This window comes from Pseudopodoces humilis, chromosome 3, assembly GCF_049639895.1.
Source record: "Pseudopodoces humilis isolate 2021_Gansu_Grassland_sample_001 chromosome 3, ASM4963989v1, whole genome shotgun sequence".
Classification (NCBI taxonomy): domain Eukaryota; kingdom Metazoa; phylum Chordata; class Aves; order Passeriformes; family Paridae; genus Pseudopodoces; species Pseudopodoces humilis.
The window spans coordinates 32,593,574-32,612,444 of NC_142202.1; the positions used below are offsets into that span (position 1 = coordinate 32,593,574).

The window sequence follows — 18,871 nt, forward strand, 5'->3', positions numbered from 1 at the left end:
AGACCACCACACAAGTACAAGACACTCGAACTGGACCTAGACAGATTCTGGAATCAGGACTCAAGAAAGGTAAAAGTCAGAAGTCAGCCATGACAAGGGATAAATCACAAATGAGAGCGGTGATAGAGCAAATAATGACTGGAGAAGAACTGAAGTTGAAGCTGGTAACTAAATCACAAAGAAATGGTCTCAGCAAACAACACCCACTGGAGAAGCAATGCCAGCAGTTCTAACTTTGACTGAAATGGAAAAATCTATGCCAAAGGAAGAAAAGACCAAACTGAAGGTAACTTCAACCCTGAGAAGATTATTGTATCCATATAATTGATACTAAAAAGTAATCTATAAAGATAATTGATTTAAACCTAGGAAGTTTTAAGTGGTAAACAGCACAGTAATATTGTCTACTCTGCATAACCCTCTGAAGTGGGGTAGTGTAGCAGACAAAGTGTTCCATGGGCAATCATAATTAACCTACTTACATACATGCATTAGAAAACAACCTTTAACTACATCACCACATATTTTAATCAGGACTCTACCGTACTCAGGTTAAAACAAAGAGCTTAACTGTCAGTTAATCAGTGTTCTTTTTCCTGTACTCATCATTTGATTAGCCTGTGCCTTATTTACTGCACATCACTAAAAACCTTTCCTGAATTATTAACTTCCTCCTGACTTCATCTGCCACGCTCAACACCACCACATGAGAAATTCATTAACACTTACAATAAAACTTCCACAAGTAGCTGTAGAGAGGGTTTCATGTAAATGGGAAACTGTAGAGAGCTTTTTTTTAACACTGAAACATCATAGTCTTGAATATTTAAGTTCCAAACTCCTCAGCATTTCATTTTAAAGTCCTTAGTTTCACACAATATACTGGTTTTCAAATGGCCTCATTTATTTCTATCTCTGAATGCCTGACTCTTTAGCAAAGTGAGCTTAAAGTCCACACACAGGATGGCTAGAAAATTTATGACCACTTTTCCAAAGTAAAGGAAATGGCTCATCTGCCATCATAGGGACTATAAAAACAGAAAAATAAGTCATGCTCTAGGATGGTTTCTGAATGTTTAGTCATGAAACTCATGAAATTATCCCTGGTGCTTTCATAATTCTCTGATTCCTTCACTGCTCACATTGCTGTTATCCCAAAAAGGGAGACAGAAGGCTGCACAGACAACAGCCTCCTGACTGAAACTATTCTTTCTCACCACAGTATTGTATAATGTTGCTCCTCAAAACTCTTAAATAAACACCCATCTAAATTTATATGGCTTAGGCTAATGATCAATAAAAACATTTTTTATAGTATTTATGGACCTTTTTTACACTCAAGTTTACTTCACAAGTGTTGGCCTTAAAGGTTAATCAGAATATTCCTTTAAAAGGCTGTTAAAATAAAAGGCAAAGGAAGCATACATAAGGTAATTTATGATTGAAATAATTTAAATTCTTCATGAAAATGAGAAGATGAACTCATATACTTAGGAAAAATGACCAAAAATTTCCACATTTTCAGCAACTGAACAAGCTAGTATTATTATTTTCAAATACTTCACTGACTGGAAAATTCACCTGAACACATTCCTCTTAGAAACATTCAAATGCTACATACAGCCCTGAACATGAAACTTTTGCCATTCTCATTCATATAAAGAAATATTGATATTAGTTGTAAAGTTCATTAAAATGTTATAAAATTACTGGACAAGAGTGGAACTTGATGGCAAGCACACAAATAGGTAAAGTGGAAGAAAACAGGTAACTCAAGTGAAACAAGAGGGACTTACCCCTTCAATTTAACTTCCTTGCTCAAATGGGGAACAGGAATGAGATTAGGCTAACTGCCTTTATCACTAAACCAAAACATCTCATAAAAATCTCAGTCCTCCTTGGTCTGTTGGCTTCTCTCCTAAAATTACTAAGATGTAACTGACAGGGCTTGGAATGATATCCCTGAGTGTTCTGCTTCTGACCTGTTTCACCTCACCTCAAATATTTGAATTTGGCCACAATTTCTTGAAAAACAGATTTAAAAAACATACTGAAACCTTACACTATGTCTGAAAGACGTAATTTCCAGAGTGGACTGAAAGATGTAGCCACGACAAAATTTTACAGTACAGGAGAAATACTGAGAGCAAAGAAACCTTAATCACTACTCTGCAATACACTCTCTTTTACCTTCTTTGCCCTCCATGCTTTCAATCTTGTGGTTGATGTTCTTCTACAGAGAGATAGAGGAGGAAAGAAAGTAAAATAAAAATATGTAAATCTTGTTGAATCTTACATCTGAAAAATCCCCAGAACTTTTGTTTATAGACAGAGAACATCTGCTACATCCACTACTATAAAAAATAGATTTTTCTAAAAGTTATTTTAAGCTTAAGAAGAAAAAAAATAGATATAACTAACAGATGAGAAACAAAAAATAAAGAAAGTAAGAAACTGCCTTTATAAAGCATCAGGACATCAAGCTCAGTAATGCCCCTTATTTCTTTAATTAGTACAATCCTGTATAGGTAGATATGCACATTACCTATACTGCCTACCATAAAAGACTAAAACAACAAGAGTTACAGAGTTGTACCAAATCTATAAAGCAACAGTAGTGTATTTCTCAGGCAGTGTGTGACTAGGAGAGAAAGGAAAAGGGAGCAGGGGAGAAGGGGGAGGTGGAGAGAAAGAGACAGACAGACACACTTTCAGCTTTACAATAGTGCGACAGGCTGGCCCTAGCTGAGATAGGCTGCAGACTTCCCAGCAGCATTGGAGGGAAGAAGCATTTCCTCCTCATATTTTAGTAATTAAAAAAAAATTTAAAAAAATAGCCTTCCACCTGTGAATATTACTAAGCATCAAGAGAGATTTTCCTCCTGCATTGAAGGAGTTTGAGATCTCTACAGTAGGGACCCAAATACTCTTCTTGCCCTACAGGTCACCCCATGGATCTGACGGAATAAAGACAAGAAAGCAGCTCAAGAGGTTGTTGCCCTCTGTCAGGCAGTGAATCTGTCCTGTAACATTGCTGCAGCTCTGGGACTGCACAAGCATCCTCTGGTCCAGGTCAGAATTAGATCCACGTCTATTTTACTGCCATGACACACAGGAATAGTCGTCAGAACAGCAACTGAAATAGACTTCTTTTTCTGCCAACAGTGCAGCTGCAGTCGAAGTTGCTTTGGAGTTTTGATTGTGAGGGACAATGACTTAAAGACCTTATCCTACTCTGTTTTTTATATAATAATGACTAAAAAAATTAATCCTGAGATCATGCAGTTTGCTATGACACCAGTATCAACATACAAATACTGCAAAGGGCTGTTTGAAACATAAGGCTTACCTGATGGCTATCAGTCATTTGAGTGTCACAGTATGCAAAAAGATCCTGTCCAGTGACAATTACCTGCTGCTATTATTTCATGCAGGTACCAGTCATACAGCCAGGAGCAAACTGAATACCAAGGATTACAGAGCAGTGATAAAGCACTTTGGAACACAGGCAGTTTTCACATCAATCTTCTCAGTTAAAGGGAAGGGTTTGAAACGGCCAGTCGAATCTGGAGAATCAATAAATGGTTACAGGACAGTGTCACACACAGAGGTTTGGCTACTGAGATCATGGTCCTCACTTTGAAAAACCTAGTCTGCTGGGGAACTGCTGAGGTTTATCTATCAGAGAAGGGGAAGAGTATCTGTTGGACACAGATTTACTAAGCTGGTGAAGAGGCCTTTGAACTACAGTTGCCAAGAAGGCATCAGAGAGATGAGGTAGGATGGCTTCTATGACTGGAGTGTTGAAATGGAAAGATACAGGGTCTTCAAGAATGATAGGCAAGGCAGAAAGCAGGGGGTATCACCTTCCAGATCAGTAACCAGCATGGAGCTCTACCTGGGGATGGATGAGGAGCTGACTGAGAACTTATGGATCAGGATTAAAAGGAGGGCAGGGACAGGTGTCATTACAGGGGGTCTGCTTCACCTGTAAGACTGTGCAGATAAGGCTCTCAATGGACAGACAGGAGTGTCCTAACAATTCACAAGTCCAGGTCCTCACAGAGGACTTCAACTACCCCAGTATCTGTTGGAGGGTTAACACAACAGGGTATAAGCAGCGCAGGAAGTTCCTGGAATGCATTGATCATAACTTCATTCTGCAAGTGCTGGAGGAGCCAACAAAAAGGGGCTGGTGGACCTTGCTCTCACCAACAAGGAGAGGCTGGTGGGAAGTATGAAGCTCAAGAACAGCCTTGGCTACAGTGACTCCACGGAGGAGTTTGAGATCCTTAGGTAAGTAAGGAGAGTGGACAGAAAGCTCACTGCCTTGGACTTCAGGAAAGCAGATTTTGTCCTCTTCAGGGATCTTCGGTCTCTTCCTTAGACTAGGATATAGCCCGGAAGAGAAGAGGGGTTCAAGAAAGCTTATTAATATTCAAGGATCACATCTTCCAAGTTCAGAAGAGATGCATCCCAACAGAGAGGAAGCTGGGCAGATTTGCCAGGAGACGTGCATAGATGAAAAGTAGTTTATGGACAAACTCAAACTCACTCAAAAAATAAGCCTACAATAAGCCTACAGAGTACTGAAACAAGGACAAGTAGCTTGGCAGAAATACCATATGAACAACCATGGATTGAATGAGGAAAACTAGTGCCCTAATAGAATAATCTGGCCAGCAATGCCAAGGGCAACAAGAAAAGTTTCTTTGGATATGTTGAGAGTAAAGAAATACTATAGAAAAAGTGGGCCCTCTCCAGAAGGAAAAGAGTGACCTAGTTACCTGGGATATGGAGAATGCTGAGGCACTCAGCCACTTTTCTGCCCTGCTCTTCACCAGCAAAAGTTCCAATCACACTGCCCAAGTCACAGCAGACAAAGGTAGGGACTGGGAGAATAAAGAACTATCCACTGTATCAGGACCACCAAAGAACCTGAAGGTGCACAAGTCCATTGGATCTGACAAGAGACATGCAGGTTCAGAGGAAACCGGTAGGTGAAGTGGCTAAGCCACTATCCCCCACACCGAAAAAAAATTGTGAAGCTATTAAGAGGGAAAAGGAACAACATATCACAATCCCAAGTAGAAGCTAAGAGATCAAATTGTATTAAGAACAGCAGAGTGAAACAAAGTCCTACACCAACTTGACAAAAAATAAAATACTGGGTTATCTGTACAGAGAGCATTGGAAAACAAGCAAATCCTTAAAAGACTGATCTGAAAACTTTGCTTAGCACTGGTATTGTACATGAATACAGTCTTACACAACAATCATAAGCCTTTTTATACATATATTTTTCTCATAGTAATGAGAAGTACCTGAAGATTTAATTTTTTTTCCTTTTAAGTTATCCTATCTAAACATTAAAACCTACTCCGTTACTGGGCATTAGGATAAAGTCATTAAGACTTAAAAGAATGATCCTGTTTTATTCTTTGACACCAGATGATAATGACATTCTGCATTTATTAAAGAAACAGCTCATTTTGCTTTCCTAATCTTTACAATCATTAACAAAAAATCATTTCTTGAGAATGTACTTCTCTGCAGCCTCCCAAAACTGAACAGCAATACTTTTCAAAGTTTTCAAATACTTTTCAAAGCTGCTTTCAATAAACAGCTAAAATAAAGGCTAATAACTGCTTATAAGAGTAGCTTAATTTATGTTCAAACAATCAAGTGTTCAATTTTGTCCATCACTCTCATTCAGATTAAGGAGTTGCATAAAAGAAATGATTTTTAAAACTCCTTATTTCAAATGGTCAAAAGAGGTCATCTCTGGAGAGATTAGCATACCAAGTATGCTAATAAAACAGTACATACGATAAGTAGCCTTTAGAAATTACTGTGGCAAGCCAGCCAAAGAAATCATAACCAGATCATCTTCGACAAAAAGCTGCCTGTGATAAAAGCTACTGAAATCCCCCCCTCCCTCTATTCCATATCACACTAAACTATTGCTAAGATAAGCAAACAGAAAAATAAATAAATAAACAAATACAAATCAGGCATTGCACTCGGGCAGAATGCACTCTTAAAAGAAGCAGTCAAGTCCTCCTCTTCCACATCCTATTCTCAGTGCCTCGATCGTGGCCTGTTTCAAGTGATTTTGTAGGCTGTGTGTTTGAGGCTGTGTGTGTAGGATGAGGTGGTTTTATTTGCATTGGCCAAGTACTGACCACAGCCCTGAACACTACTGAAAAAACAAACAGCATTTTGCAAACAAAACTAAACGTCTTAACCTCCCAAGGGTGGTGATTTCACTTTCCCCAAAATTGTGAAATACAAGGGGTTTAGCTTGTGACTCAAGATACTTAGTAAGACTAAATTACATTCAAGGCAATGTAAATCTTTTCTTCCTTCATACTAGGAATTATTTATTTTGTGGGTATGAAGATAAGTTTACTTTCCAAAGAAAAGGACATATTAATATAAAGTATGTAGATTCATATCTACTTTTCTCCTTTCAATTCCATTTTACTTCTTGACACAATGTACACAGAACGTGAAAGTGGAAGTGACAGAGGACAATTCTTGATATCAGTGTTACTGATCTCCACATCCATTCATAGCAATACAGATACATAACTTCAAAAAGTCATTCAATTATTATTATTGCTACAGCTCCCTTGTAACATGAATTTATGGAGCATTCATCATGCTCCACACAAAATTTTTGATACATTCTATCCTCTCCCTTATGGAATGCTTTGGTGTTTTCACAATTAGTGTCAACAGCCAAGTCCACAGATGTATTTTTCTTGGAAATACACTGAGTTGTTTGTTCCAAGATCAGTAACACAAGCCCTACACTAAAAAAAAAAAAAATAAAAAATTAAAAAAAAATTTTATAAAAATTGGATGAACTTATCTTACAAAGTAAAGCAAAAGCTCAAACTTTTGCCTTAAAGTTGCAAGAGACGTTTGCTCTAGGTAATCTTCACTGTATGAAGAGAGGGAGAGTGTGTATGCATGCACAAACCATAAAAATAATTCTGTGCCATAATTATGCTGAGCTACATAGGTATTCTATGAAGTAATTCACATCAGGACAAGCTTAAAATCAAAATTATTTAAAAATTAGCATGGTAGCTCTGATGTAAAGAGATCAGGTTTTTTTCAGTGTTTTTCAATATCAGATAAAAATATTCACCTTGATTTTTAGATCTTTTCCTGATGGGAAGTCCTCTTCCTGGAGATTCATATAAAAACTGAGTAGAACAAGGCTTAAAATGCCTTACATTTTTATTACTTGTTTGGTTCTTCAAACAGAAGCCAAATAGTTAAAAAGAAATCTAATCTTGCAGTTTGGAATATGGCATTTCTTTAATGTTTGTGTCCTCCTATCTCTCTCCTTCACATGAAATGAAACTGAGAAGTACCAAATTTAACAAACACTTCCTCAATGTATGATCATATAAGAATAGCTGTCAAAATGACAGTATTAGATATTAAGCAAGAAAGAAAGCAGGATAAGATTTGCACTAATACTAAGAATATCCACAGTTTTAATGATCAATTCTACTTATTGCAAAAATGTTAAACCCATCTGTAATTAGTACCTAGTAAATGGCTTCCCCATAGAGAAGCTATTCCACATCTGCTCGTGGTGCCTACTCACTCCAACAAAGAGGAATACAGCTACTAGGATGGTAAGTCTTAGTTTCTTCAACTGTCTCTTACTTACTAAATGTGATTGAACAATTATGAGTGAATTATCAAAATAAACTTTCAGAATTAACACATAGAGTGCATACAGAGCCCAACCTTTTTATGCAAAACTTGTTTGAGCAGGTAGACTACAACCCCTCAACGAAATCACAATCAGAAGTTCTCACTGCTAAGTAAGCAGACTATTTTCATGTGGACTTTATAAGCTTTATAAGCTGGTTTAACAATGACTGGGGATTTAAACTTGATTCAGGACACCAGCATATATTTTTCAGAATGCTACAACAAAAATCTGATTAATTTCAGAATAGTTGGAGACCACTGGAAAATGCTTTTATTAGTATAATACTACAAATATTTTTAAAGGCTATTAAATGAATGAAAGTGTGTCTTTCAATGGACAGGAATCTGGAATTCAAGTCATTCTATAGGAGGAAATCTATATAGATTTTGCATTGTAAGTTCAATTATTTTTTTGCCTAAAAAAAGAAATAGGAAGACATATGAAAGGGAAGGCTGAATGGGAAGACCTCCAAACTACACATACTTCTCCAGGCACCAAACCAAACAGGAGTAAGTGGTATTGTAACCCTATCCACGAAAATGGATCAAGTCATGCTTTTTGTTTGTACTCCACTGAACAAGTTTGAAGGCTTGGATTTTGATTACTCTAAGAAATACCCACAGGTACTATGAAAGTTACTCATTTTATGTCTCCAACAAAAAGATTAGACTTCAAACTCAGCTGCATAAAAAGCTATGTTAAGCAACACTGACCATGCTTCTGCAGTACAGAAATAATCTTCTGGTTTACTAAAAATATTTTACAACATTTTAAGATGGAACTAAATATGGACAAGCACATAAGAAGCTGATTAAGACGTATAATTATGAATTCCATTTTTAAAGGCTGGAACAATTCACATCCTGTATTCATTAAATTATGTTTTGTAGAATCTACGATTTAGAGTGGGTCATCTGGTCTAACCTCCCTGCTCAAGCAGGGTCATCCTAAAGCACATGGCACAGGATTGTCATGTCAGTACTTGAGTACCTCCAGTGATGGATACTCCATAACCTCTCCAGGCAATCTGCTCCAGTGTGAAGCACCTGCACAGTGAAGAAATCCTTCCTCATGTTCAGGTGGCAGTTCCTGTGCATCAGGGTTTTTTTAAAAATGTATTCTCCCTCTACCACACAGCTGGCAATTAAAACTCTTACTGAAACCATTTTTAGTTACCTGAGGAAATAAGGCTTAAGCAAACAGTTTCCACCAATCGTTCCTCCCAACAGCAAGCTTTAGAGAGCTGGAGATTTCAGATTTACAAAGCTCCTAAAAGTTTCAGGAAAATGGAGAGCTGAGCAGAACATGCTCAAAAGAACAAGTCCATTGTCCCACTAGAAACAGTGTGCTACAAGTTTGACCATTCCCAGCTCCTTACAGCCTGCTGGCTGACCTGCGCTCACGTGGCCCCTTTGCACTCTCACTGCCTTTGAAGGGCATTTGCCACTCAAGTTGTTTCCCCCACAGAACACTGTGGGGAACAGAACAACTTGTTTTCCCCACACAACAAGAGTGAGCTCATGTGCATGTTGAGATTCAGTACAGTTTGGGATACAGCACACATGCCTAAGAAACTAGATACTACTTGCTCTCCTATATTTTTCTCCATATCTCCATATGTTTTTCTCTCTATTTTATCTTAATAGGATTGCTTTACTTCAAAACAAAGGCAAAGTGCTTTCACAAGGTTGCCAGAATTTCAGAAATTACTTTTTTTTTTTTTTCTTTTAGCCTTGAATGCACAAGCCATGTACTAATGCAAGCTAGAGGGAGGGAGAGAAAAAATACAAGCATTCCCTGTACTTGGTCCCCAAGATGAACAGATTAAGGGCCACCCCATCCAGGCACACAAGCATTTTTACCAAACTGAATGCATTCTCATGGCATTGCAAGATAAACACAAGAGCACCATAATGGATTAAAAAAAAATATTAATGTTTCATTAATAATGGTCCAAATGCGTCCACCAATACATCCACAGAAGTTGAACACTACAGCTAGAAAACAGCTGGTCTAGAATGTACCGTTATCAACTTTCAATCTTTTGCAGACAGAAAGGCAGCTGAAAAATATAATAATACTGAATAGTTATGATGAAACAATTATTTATTATCTGTATTTTCATTCTAAGTAGTTAAAAAAAACCACTCTATGAACAACAGAGCTTCAAAGACTGATTTTTTTACAAATTTTATGTTCAACTTCAAAGTACTTTTCAGATATTTTTGCAGGTTTGGTTAAAGACAATGAAAACACATTTTCAGATTCTGCACAGCTTTTAACATTTGGTAAAATACCATTGCATACAGAATTTATGAGAGGAAAGCAGCCTGTGCCTAAGTTTTACTAGCTGAAATGGGGACAATAGCTTAATTAAATTTAAAGATGCAAATATAGGAGCAGTATGGGATGTGAAATTTAGTAGTATTAATATTTAGAAAATAGTGTGGCACCTCTTCCTTATTAGCAGCTCCTGCATACACACTTGTATTGCAGCAAATCTCAAGTAGCCTACTTTGTGTGAAGTACCTTGTGTTCCCTGCATCTGCCATGGAATAGGAGTTACTATGAAAAATTAATGTATATAATCTAATTAATATATACTAATGACACTAACACACAGATTAAGACACCCTGTCATAAGTTGCTTACATGTCCAGAACTTCACTGTATTGACTTATTTCCAACCCTAGTGTTGAAGATTCAGTGGACAGGCAGATGGGCAGTTTTAAACCTCACCACAGAAAATGCTAAAGTGAAGAAGCTCCATATTAGCTCAAGCCAGTTTCTCTGCTGTCAGGATCCCAACACTCTCGCCTCATCCCAGCCACGAAGTCAGGACTCCTCCCCTTGCCACAGCTGCCAATGCAGCTGAGCTGGGCTATTTCAATGTTCAACTCGCCACAGAGTAACTCCAGTGCTCTTCTGCTCTTCTCCACTGCCATAAACAAATGAACGGTGCCCAGAAGCTACACACCAGTGTAGGACAAAAGCAAAAGGAGTGAGGCCATGCAGGTGGGGGTGGGAGAAAAGGGAAGAATAGGGCACAGCCAGGATAGACAGTAGAAAGCTCCACTTACGCTGCTATGAGAACACAAGGCAATTACACCAAATTCCCCTAAACCTCACAGGACTTCTTATATTTAGACAGATCTATAGGAACTGTAAGGACTATTTATACAGAACCACAGAATGGCTTGGGTTGGAAGGAACCTCAAAGATCATCAAGTTCCAATCCCCCTGCCATGGGCAGGGGCACGTTCCACTAGACCAGGTTGCTCAGGGTCCCATATGGCCATGAACACCTCCAGAGATTCGACAGCCACTATGTCCCTGGGCAACCTGTTCCAGTGTTCCAGCGCTTCACCACAATTTCTATTCAAATGTAAAGTAGGTTTTCATATTTATGCATTACAGATTAGAACTATATACTTCATAAAATCTTTTTATGTGTATTTATTTTTTCACTTCCTTAACCAATGGGTTTTATAGCCCACCCATGGATCAAATCTTTAGTCTTTCACCTCATGATACACTAACGCAGTTGGTCTTCTAAGCCTGCTTTAGATCAGTGACCCCTAATGTGAATAAGTATTGAATGGAAAGAAAAGAAGAATTCCTATGGATATGGAAATACCATATAAATAAATATAAATAAAATAATACATGGGCATTACTGAATAAATTTTTTGAAGGTCAATGGCATTGCCCCTCAAAAACCACAATAGATAAAAATAGCAGGGTGTTGGGGGTTAGGTGTCTTTCCTTTTGTTCCTCCTCACCTATAGAATTTTCCCCATTAGTTGTGGGGAAAACCTGACTGCTGGTACTTACTGTTTGAGAAGACAAAAGAGTTTGGCTGGGCCCAGGAGGAAGGGGGACAGGTAAAAGAGAGGGCGGGGGGCAGCTGCTGGCTGGCTCGCTTCTTCAGCTTCAGAGCGGCACACACTCGGAGCTGTTGCTGCTTGGGGAAAGGAATTCGCCATAATCCAGAGGGAGCTTCTTCTTCCTCTTCTTCTGTGGGCCCCCCCTATCCTGCTGGGACGTCCTGCAGTGCCAGCCACCGCTGCGGAGCTTCTGATACACCTCATCCACCGGCCTGGGATCCCTGCTCATTCCTGCTGTTCCAGCTGGGTGTTCCTCAGAGCCCTGCAGGAGCACCGGGACTGACTGCCTGAGGGGCTTGTGGAGCAAAGCCTCTCCTCCATCCTTTCCTGTCACGGCCAAGAAGGTTGTCATGGGGTTTCTGGTTCTGTTTTGTTATTAATGCCACAGTTATTGTTGTTTGTTTGACTTGTTTTACATACTAGTAAAGAATTATTCCAGTTATTCCTATCCCCATATCTCTGCCTGAGAGCCCCTTAATTTAAAAATTATAATAATTCAGAGAAAGGGAGTTTACATTTTTCATTCCAAAGAAGGTGCCTGTCTTCCCTAGCAGACACCTGTCTTTCAAACCAAGACACAAGGCATAATGCTTCTTTTTGTTTTGGAAAGAAACTGCACCAAGGGAAAGACTCAAAAAATCCAAGAACTCAAGGATCTCAATCTCTTAAAACTAAAACTTGTCCCACAGTGCTGTTTGAATCAATGTCATTAACTACACTAAAAAAATAGTACTATGTTTGATAATATTCATACTTTTTAGTGAAACTAAAGGGTTCCATTTACCTCAACCGGACAACAAATGACTCATGACTTCCTGGTTCACTCTCATGTCTTGATGGTTCATGGTTTGTTTTTACTGCCACATTTCAAAAGACTTTACTATATGCTATAGTCTATCCAGACAACGTCAAAGGGAATTAATCTTGTTAGATGTTCAAGTAAATACCCAGCCATATTAACCAAATCAACTGAAAATGCTTTTTTTTGGGGGGGTATGTAAATGAGGTAAGTAAAATTTGAGACCAAAAGCAACATCAGAAACTGTGGCAGAAGAAATTTTCTCACTTCTTAAGCCCTGATGAATAAAATAAATCTCTAAAACACTTCAACTATGTGCCGGTATTGAAAGGTGATTGTTGGCATAGCTTAGTTCCTAGTTCTGTTACAAACAGTGACCTCCTCAAAGCCAGTAACCAGCCAGCATTTTGAAACAAGCCACGTGCAGTGACAATCCTCCAAGGGTTCAATACAAAACAGACTGTGGAGTATCAGTCTGCCCTAAGGGGCAAGGCGACTGTTGCTATTTGCAGCTTCAACAAAGCAACACCTAACTCGTTTAACTTTGACAGCTGAAGTTGCCAATAAAGTGTGTTAAAGCAAATACAATCAGGCCACAAAAATGGAGAAAAGCAAGGTGTGTTTGTTTAGGGGATGGTAGAAAAAACACACAACCAGTATGCAAGACAATTAGATGTTATACAGAAGTTTCAAATACTAGAGGAAGTACTATTTATTTCAGGAAAATAGAAAAAGACAATACTGGTTAATGACAAGCAATAAATTTCCTACAGCAAGCTAAAGAATATAATGCAACAGAATTATACTGGGCTTTGTATCATTGTGTGTAAACACATCCTACCATGCACACACTTGTCTTCAGCACCTGAAGATGCACTGACTGCACTAAGACCTGGGGCACACAGAAACTTAGCCATGCTCAACGAAGCAAAAAATAAAATCTGGAATGAGATAAACAAAACAAACAGGGTATAAAGACTCAGCACAAAGTGGCAAACTATGATTATGGAAACAGTGATAATTTTCTGCAATGGCCACCTTATTTCAAATATTGTTCTCGCCAAACTTAAAAAATAATTTTAAAAAATGTTTGTGACATATTTGAGCCTCCAATTGATTGACTCAATCTATGTCCAAGCTTAAGTTCAACCTGATATTTTTTTGTGTGAATGTATTTTTCCATTGCTCATTCTTGGTGTTATTTTTTTGTACTTTTGTTTTGGTTTTGGGTAGGATTCTTCTTTTAAACACTTACTCTTTTTCATAATACTCTTACTAACTATATCTAACTATTCCTTTTCACTAACTCCAGTTCTTATCTTTCTTACTGTTTTCCAACTAGGACAAAAACTGAAGAACACAAAGCTACATAGTACTATCTACAAAACAAGAAGAAAAAAACAACAAAAAAAGCATGTTCATCAGAAGCCTTGCTGCAGCTCCCCATGAAACAACTGGAGACAATCCTCTCCATTAGGAATCTGTTTTCAGATGAGAAACACCCATGTGCTTCCAATCTTCATTTCAGACCTTGAGAAGTTCATGCCTTTTTGTGATATGTTATATAATATATATCTGTAGGACTGACAGTGGGCATGCCATTGCACTTCTCAGAAGAGTGCTCAGCAACAAAGTGCTAGGTGTAGGATTCCTTGTAATATGTTAGGACTGGAGCTTGTCTAGAAAGAGATCACAAGGTGAATTTAAAAGCTGATTAATTAAGATTTGATTAATTAAAAATATGCTAAAAATTTGTGATGAAAATGCTAACAGTTGAAACTAAAAACATTTACTTAAACAGGCAGAAATTATGGCATACTTAGAACTAATTAATTTCACTAAGGCTATAATACATTCAAGTCTACAATGACTTCCTCAAAATAAAGGTTCTACCCAATTATCACCAGTCAGGCCCAATAAAATAATCAGCATGATGTTTAAATGACTATGAGATCATGATGACTAAGGACCATTTAGAAGAAATAAAAGGTCTTTTTCAAAAACTGTTTTATGTTTATCAGCAAGAATTGTAACAGGAAAACAAACACAGAATGACTACTGAGGGCAGTAGTATCTGTAACATGAAAAAAATGTACAGGTTCCATACTTCTTATATCAACAAGTTGCCATCATTCTTCAAAACTCTTTGCTAATGCTAAAGCTAAACAACAAGTTCTAGGTTCTCAGTGGTTCTTCAAAGGCTCCCTGACTAATTTCTGCTTAAAATTAAAAAGATATTTGTAATAGTCAGTGTCACAGTCAAAGCTAAAATTCAAGATGTGTTTTTAACTAGTGAATCACCTCAAAAAGTTGTTCCTATAAGAAGAGTTTCACCCTCATTTTACCTGACTACTCTCTCTGAAAACCAAGTACAATAAAAAGAAAACATGGCCATTTAAAGAAAAAAGGAGATGAATGACCAGAAGCGTAATCATCATTAGTCTCACAAAACTGGGAGAGCTTTTTTGCAATAAAAAAATTGTAGAAAACCAAGATTTTAATTATTTAATTAAGCTGATATATTGCTGAACAAGAATAAAAAATCAAGTAATTTTTACTGAATTGTCTTTTCAAGACACAGTTGAAGAAGTGAAGACCAAGTGGAAGGAACAATCCTTAACAGAAACTACACCCGACTCAAAAGTTTGAAGCAGAAAATAGATGAGAAGCTAGCAATGCCTCAGCAGGAAGCAAGAAATTACTGCTTGCAGCTTTTTCAACTTTCCCTTGGCATCAGGTTGTATCTATTCTTGGAGCAAAGAATAACTGTGTATAAGTCAGAACAAAGGTTCATCTATGTGTCCATTTTTAGGAAAATTCCAAAGGAAAAAAAAAAACGAAAGAAGCAAAACTACAATATTACCCATTAAGTGTTTTCTGTTTAGTAAATTAAATTATGAGGTAGAATAATTCCTGACATCAAGATTCCTGTGATGATAGAGTTCCAGAGGACTAAATAATCAGCTAGGTCTTAGGGTAGAGTCAAGAGAAGGTAGGATTAATGTAAACAGGAATTAAGTATGTTCATAAGAAAATTGAAAAGGTGTCGTGACACTCTAACTTCCTGTATTTTTTTTCCTAATTCTGAAACGCAACCCACTTTGAGAAGACGAATAAGACAAAATTGAAAAGGCTTTGAACACAGAATAGAAAGCATATTTAGATGGCCAAGTATTTGCAAATGAATAGAAAGATCATCAACAAAATTATTTGGGCATGTAATTTTGAAGGAAAAGTTGCAAGTACATCTGATTTAATGCACTGAGTTTATTACTACTTTCAGATCATAATGACTTGCTAATGGATTGATTACAAGTTTTTCATATACCACAGCTGAAGACTAACTAAATACCCCATGCACAAAGAAACATCTTGGAACTGCCAGGGAGTGGCACAACTTCTGTTATGTCTCTGACAAGCTCAATAATTGCAGTTCTTCCTGGAAAGAAACAAAATGAGCAGAACCAGAATTTTATTTGGAATTAAGCACAAAATGAGATCTGGAAAACGCATCACACAGACTTCAGAAGACTCAGCTATTTGAAAAGGACAATGCCCTCTTAAGTTTCACTGACTAGATCAGAATATAAAACATTTCAGTTCAAAAGAATGGAAACAAGCAAACAGAGGACCCTATTAAAAGAACACCAAACCTTGCAATAAAAGCAGCAGAACCAACCAAAAAAGCTAGACAGTAAAAGGGCTGCAGTTGCTGGATGTGAATCAGCCCACCAAACCCACCAGTGAATGATGCCAAAGCTCTGAAAAGCACCTAACTAAGGAAAAGCGTATTTTTTCACTAATAGTTTCTCAGAGGAGAAAAAGGAGAAACAAAGCTGACTGATTTCCTGGACTTACATGAGAAAAATTTATCCTCTTCTATTCAGGGAATAAAAACGATGTTTTAATCTCTGTTTTGAATTAAAACCCCCACCATTTCTCTAAACCCCTACCTGCTAGCACCTTCCTAAAATTCACAAAACCCACACACTTCAAAACTAATAAATAGGAGAAAAAAAAACTGTGAAAATATTTGAAAATTTATATCCCTAAATTCCATAAAGGAAAAGATATTAACATTAGCCTGGAACAAAAATCCTGCTTACCCTAGTACAAAGGCCACAATGCTTAACAGAACTACTTATCCTGTTCTTTTCACATTTATTTTCCAGAGAAATTTTTTTCAGTGATAGGTTCTGAATGCTTGGTCTGTGGCCTTGGCCATTTTGCATATCAAGGACCTCAAATAAAGACTAACAGAACAATCCCAGTATCTTAATTTTTTGTTTTCTTGGATTAATACATAACCCACCTCCTGCCTGACTGCAGTAGACTGCAGTGGTGCAGGGGACAGCCATATAGGACAGTAAAGTAGATGAAATGTATCTTTGCTACTGGAAAAATGAGTCTTCCTCTCTTCCTGGCTTGACACTGCTGTCCTGTTCTGTGTACTTGCTCTGGCACTCATCTGGCCACACAATAAGATAATTCAATTTGCTAATCCAAGGGAGGAAAGGGAAAAAAAAAAAAAAGAGCAAAATAAGAAGAAAAGAAATAGTGTTCTCCTGGGTTAGTGGAGTGAATTAACTTCTCATGTACTTCGTAAACTACCAGAGGCACTGCAACAATGCAGTGCAGCCATGCTGTACCAAACCCAAGGAAGAGGAAGTAATGCAGAGCCATTAAGATAGGAGAACGACTAGTCAGCCTCTTTCATATCCACTCCACTCCCTTACTTCTCCCGCATAATCTAAGAGCCAGCAGGACACACTTCAATTTCAGTGATGCAGCACTGATTACATTCCCAAACACAGGTCTAGCCACCTGAAATCTAATTACATCAACAATCTACTAAAATATAATTGTGGCTTTTATTTGAAACCTCTATGACAAGCTGGTTTTGACATATGATAAAAAATTATATATACTAATTTAAAATGTAAGGGTTTTTGGAAGGTCAAACTCAATTTTAACTAAAAAGACCACTCTACACACAAACGCACCCATAGAATAAAAACAGCCTCACAGCTTTTTGGTGGTAGAGTCAGAGAAATTAAACTACAAGACAGAACTAGGCATTTGCAATTTATTTTAGTATTTTTAAATATTTTTATGAATGTATAACTGTACAACAGACATATATGAAGTCGTTTAAACAACTCTCTTCCAACCCTTATTTGCATGCATTACGTTACAGTTTAAGTCACCTAATCACATACTGTTTTTCACCATGACACCTGCCCCATTCAATGCCCTAGCTGGACCATGATCCAGGGAAACATTAGCACCGAGCACTGAAGGAAGCTGCTCTCAGTAGACCAGTCCCTCGAAAATGCATGGATACATGCAAGGATCAATACTAGAATGGAAGACAAGCAGGTGTTTGGTGAGAGCATTACAAACCTAACAGACAATGGAAGACCCCCACAGGCTCAATTAGCACAGTGAGGATGTGCACCTTAGAGGAGACACACTAGCAGACTTAAAGCTCCATTCCTCAGTCACAAGCAAGTTCTTTCTCAAATTGCAGTCTCTTGATCACAACAAAATGAATTTTTACTACATTGTGCATATGCAAAGAGGGGGAAGTACCATTGTGTCCTTTTACAATCTCACACGTGCTACAAGAAGAGAGAATCTACTTGCAGAAAATCTCTTATCTGCATGCTTTCCATACCTGACACCCCAGTTCAGAATTTTCTGAAGAAAAACCAGAATTTCACAGCTTTTCTTTGCTTTCTAGTTAAAATGAAAAGAATCATATTTCAGTTCCATTCTGCCTGCAAAGCTAAGAAAAGTAGTGCTAACATGGAAACTGTCCCATTAGGAGAATCAAAGTGATACTATGGTATCAATACACATTAAATACCTTCTCCCTGCAGTGCCAAGAACTGAAAATGGTACTGCAAAATCCATTTCTGCAACTACTCATGCCTTGGGTTTCATTCCAGGCATTTGAGGAAGATTCCAAGCTCTCACCTATAACCAAACACAGACTTTTCCAGCTCATTTTCATAACCTGGATCTTTTCTGTATGTTATCACCAGAATTTTTAAGAAATTTTGCCTGTCGAACCCATTATAGCAGATGAAACTCATTGTTAGGAAGAATACATTGTTTTTTTCAGAAGTCAGATTACATATGGGAAATAGCCGTATGTCAGAACCACTCCCCAAACAATGCACTGTCATGCCAAAGTTTGGTAACAATTTTATAAGTCAGACGGTTTCCCTTCAAAAGAATTAAAGAAAGCATTTTAATCTGATCAATTACAAATAACTTCTAGATTATCGAAATTTTGACAAAATTCTTTGTATCCCCAGCTGCACTACTCTCTCTATTCGCCAGCCTTCCTAATCTCCATCAGACAAACGAAAAAACAAAAAGCCAACAAGAACAGAACATTTATACGTAGGTGAAAAAGTATTTTAAAAAGTGATAATC

At 37.6% G+C, this 18,871-nt stretch overlaps 1 protein-coding gene across 8 annotated transcripts in view; it reads right to left on the reverse strand.

Moving 5' to 3' along the window:
* The window catches only part of CEP170 (centrosomal protein 170), a 96,061-nt gene that overhangs the window by 75,465 nt on the left and 1,725 nt on the right, over positions 1-18,871 (reverse strand). The gene's annotated exons all lie outside the window — the stretch shown is intronic.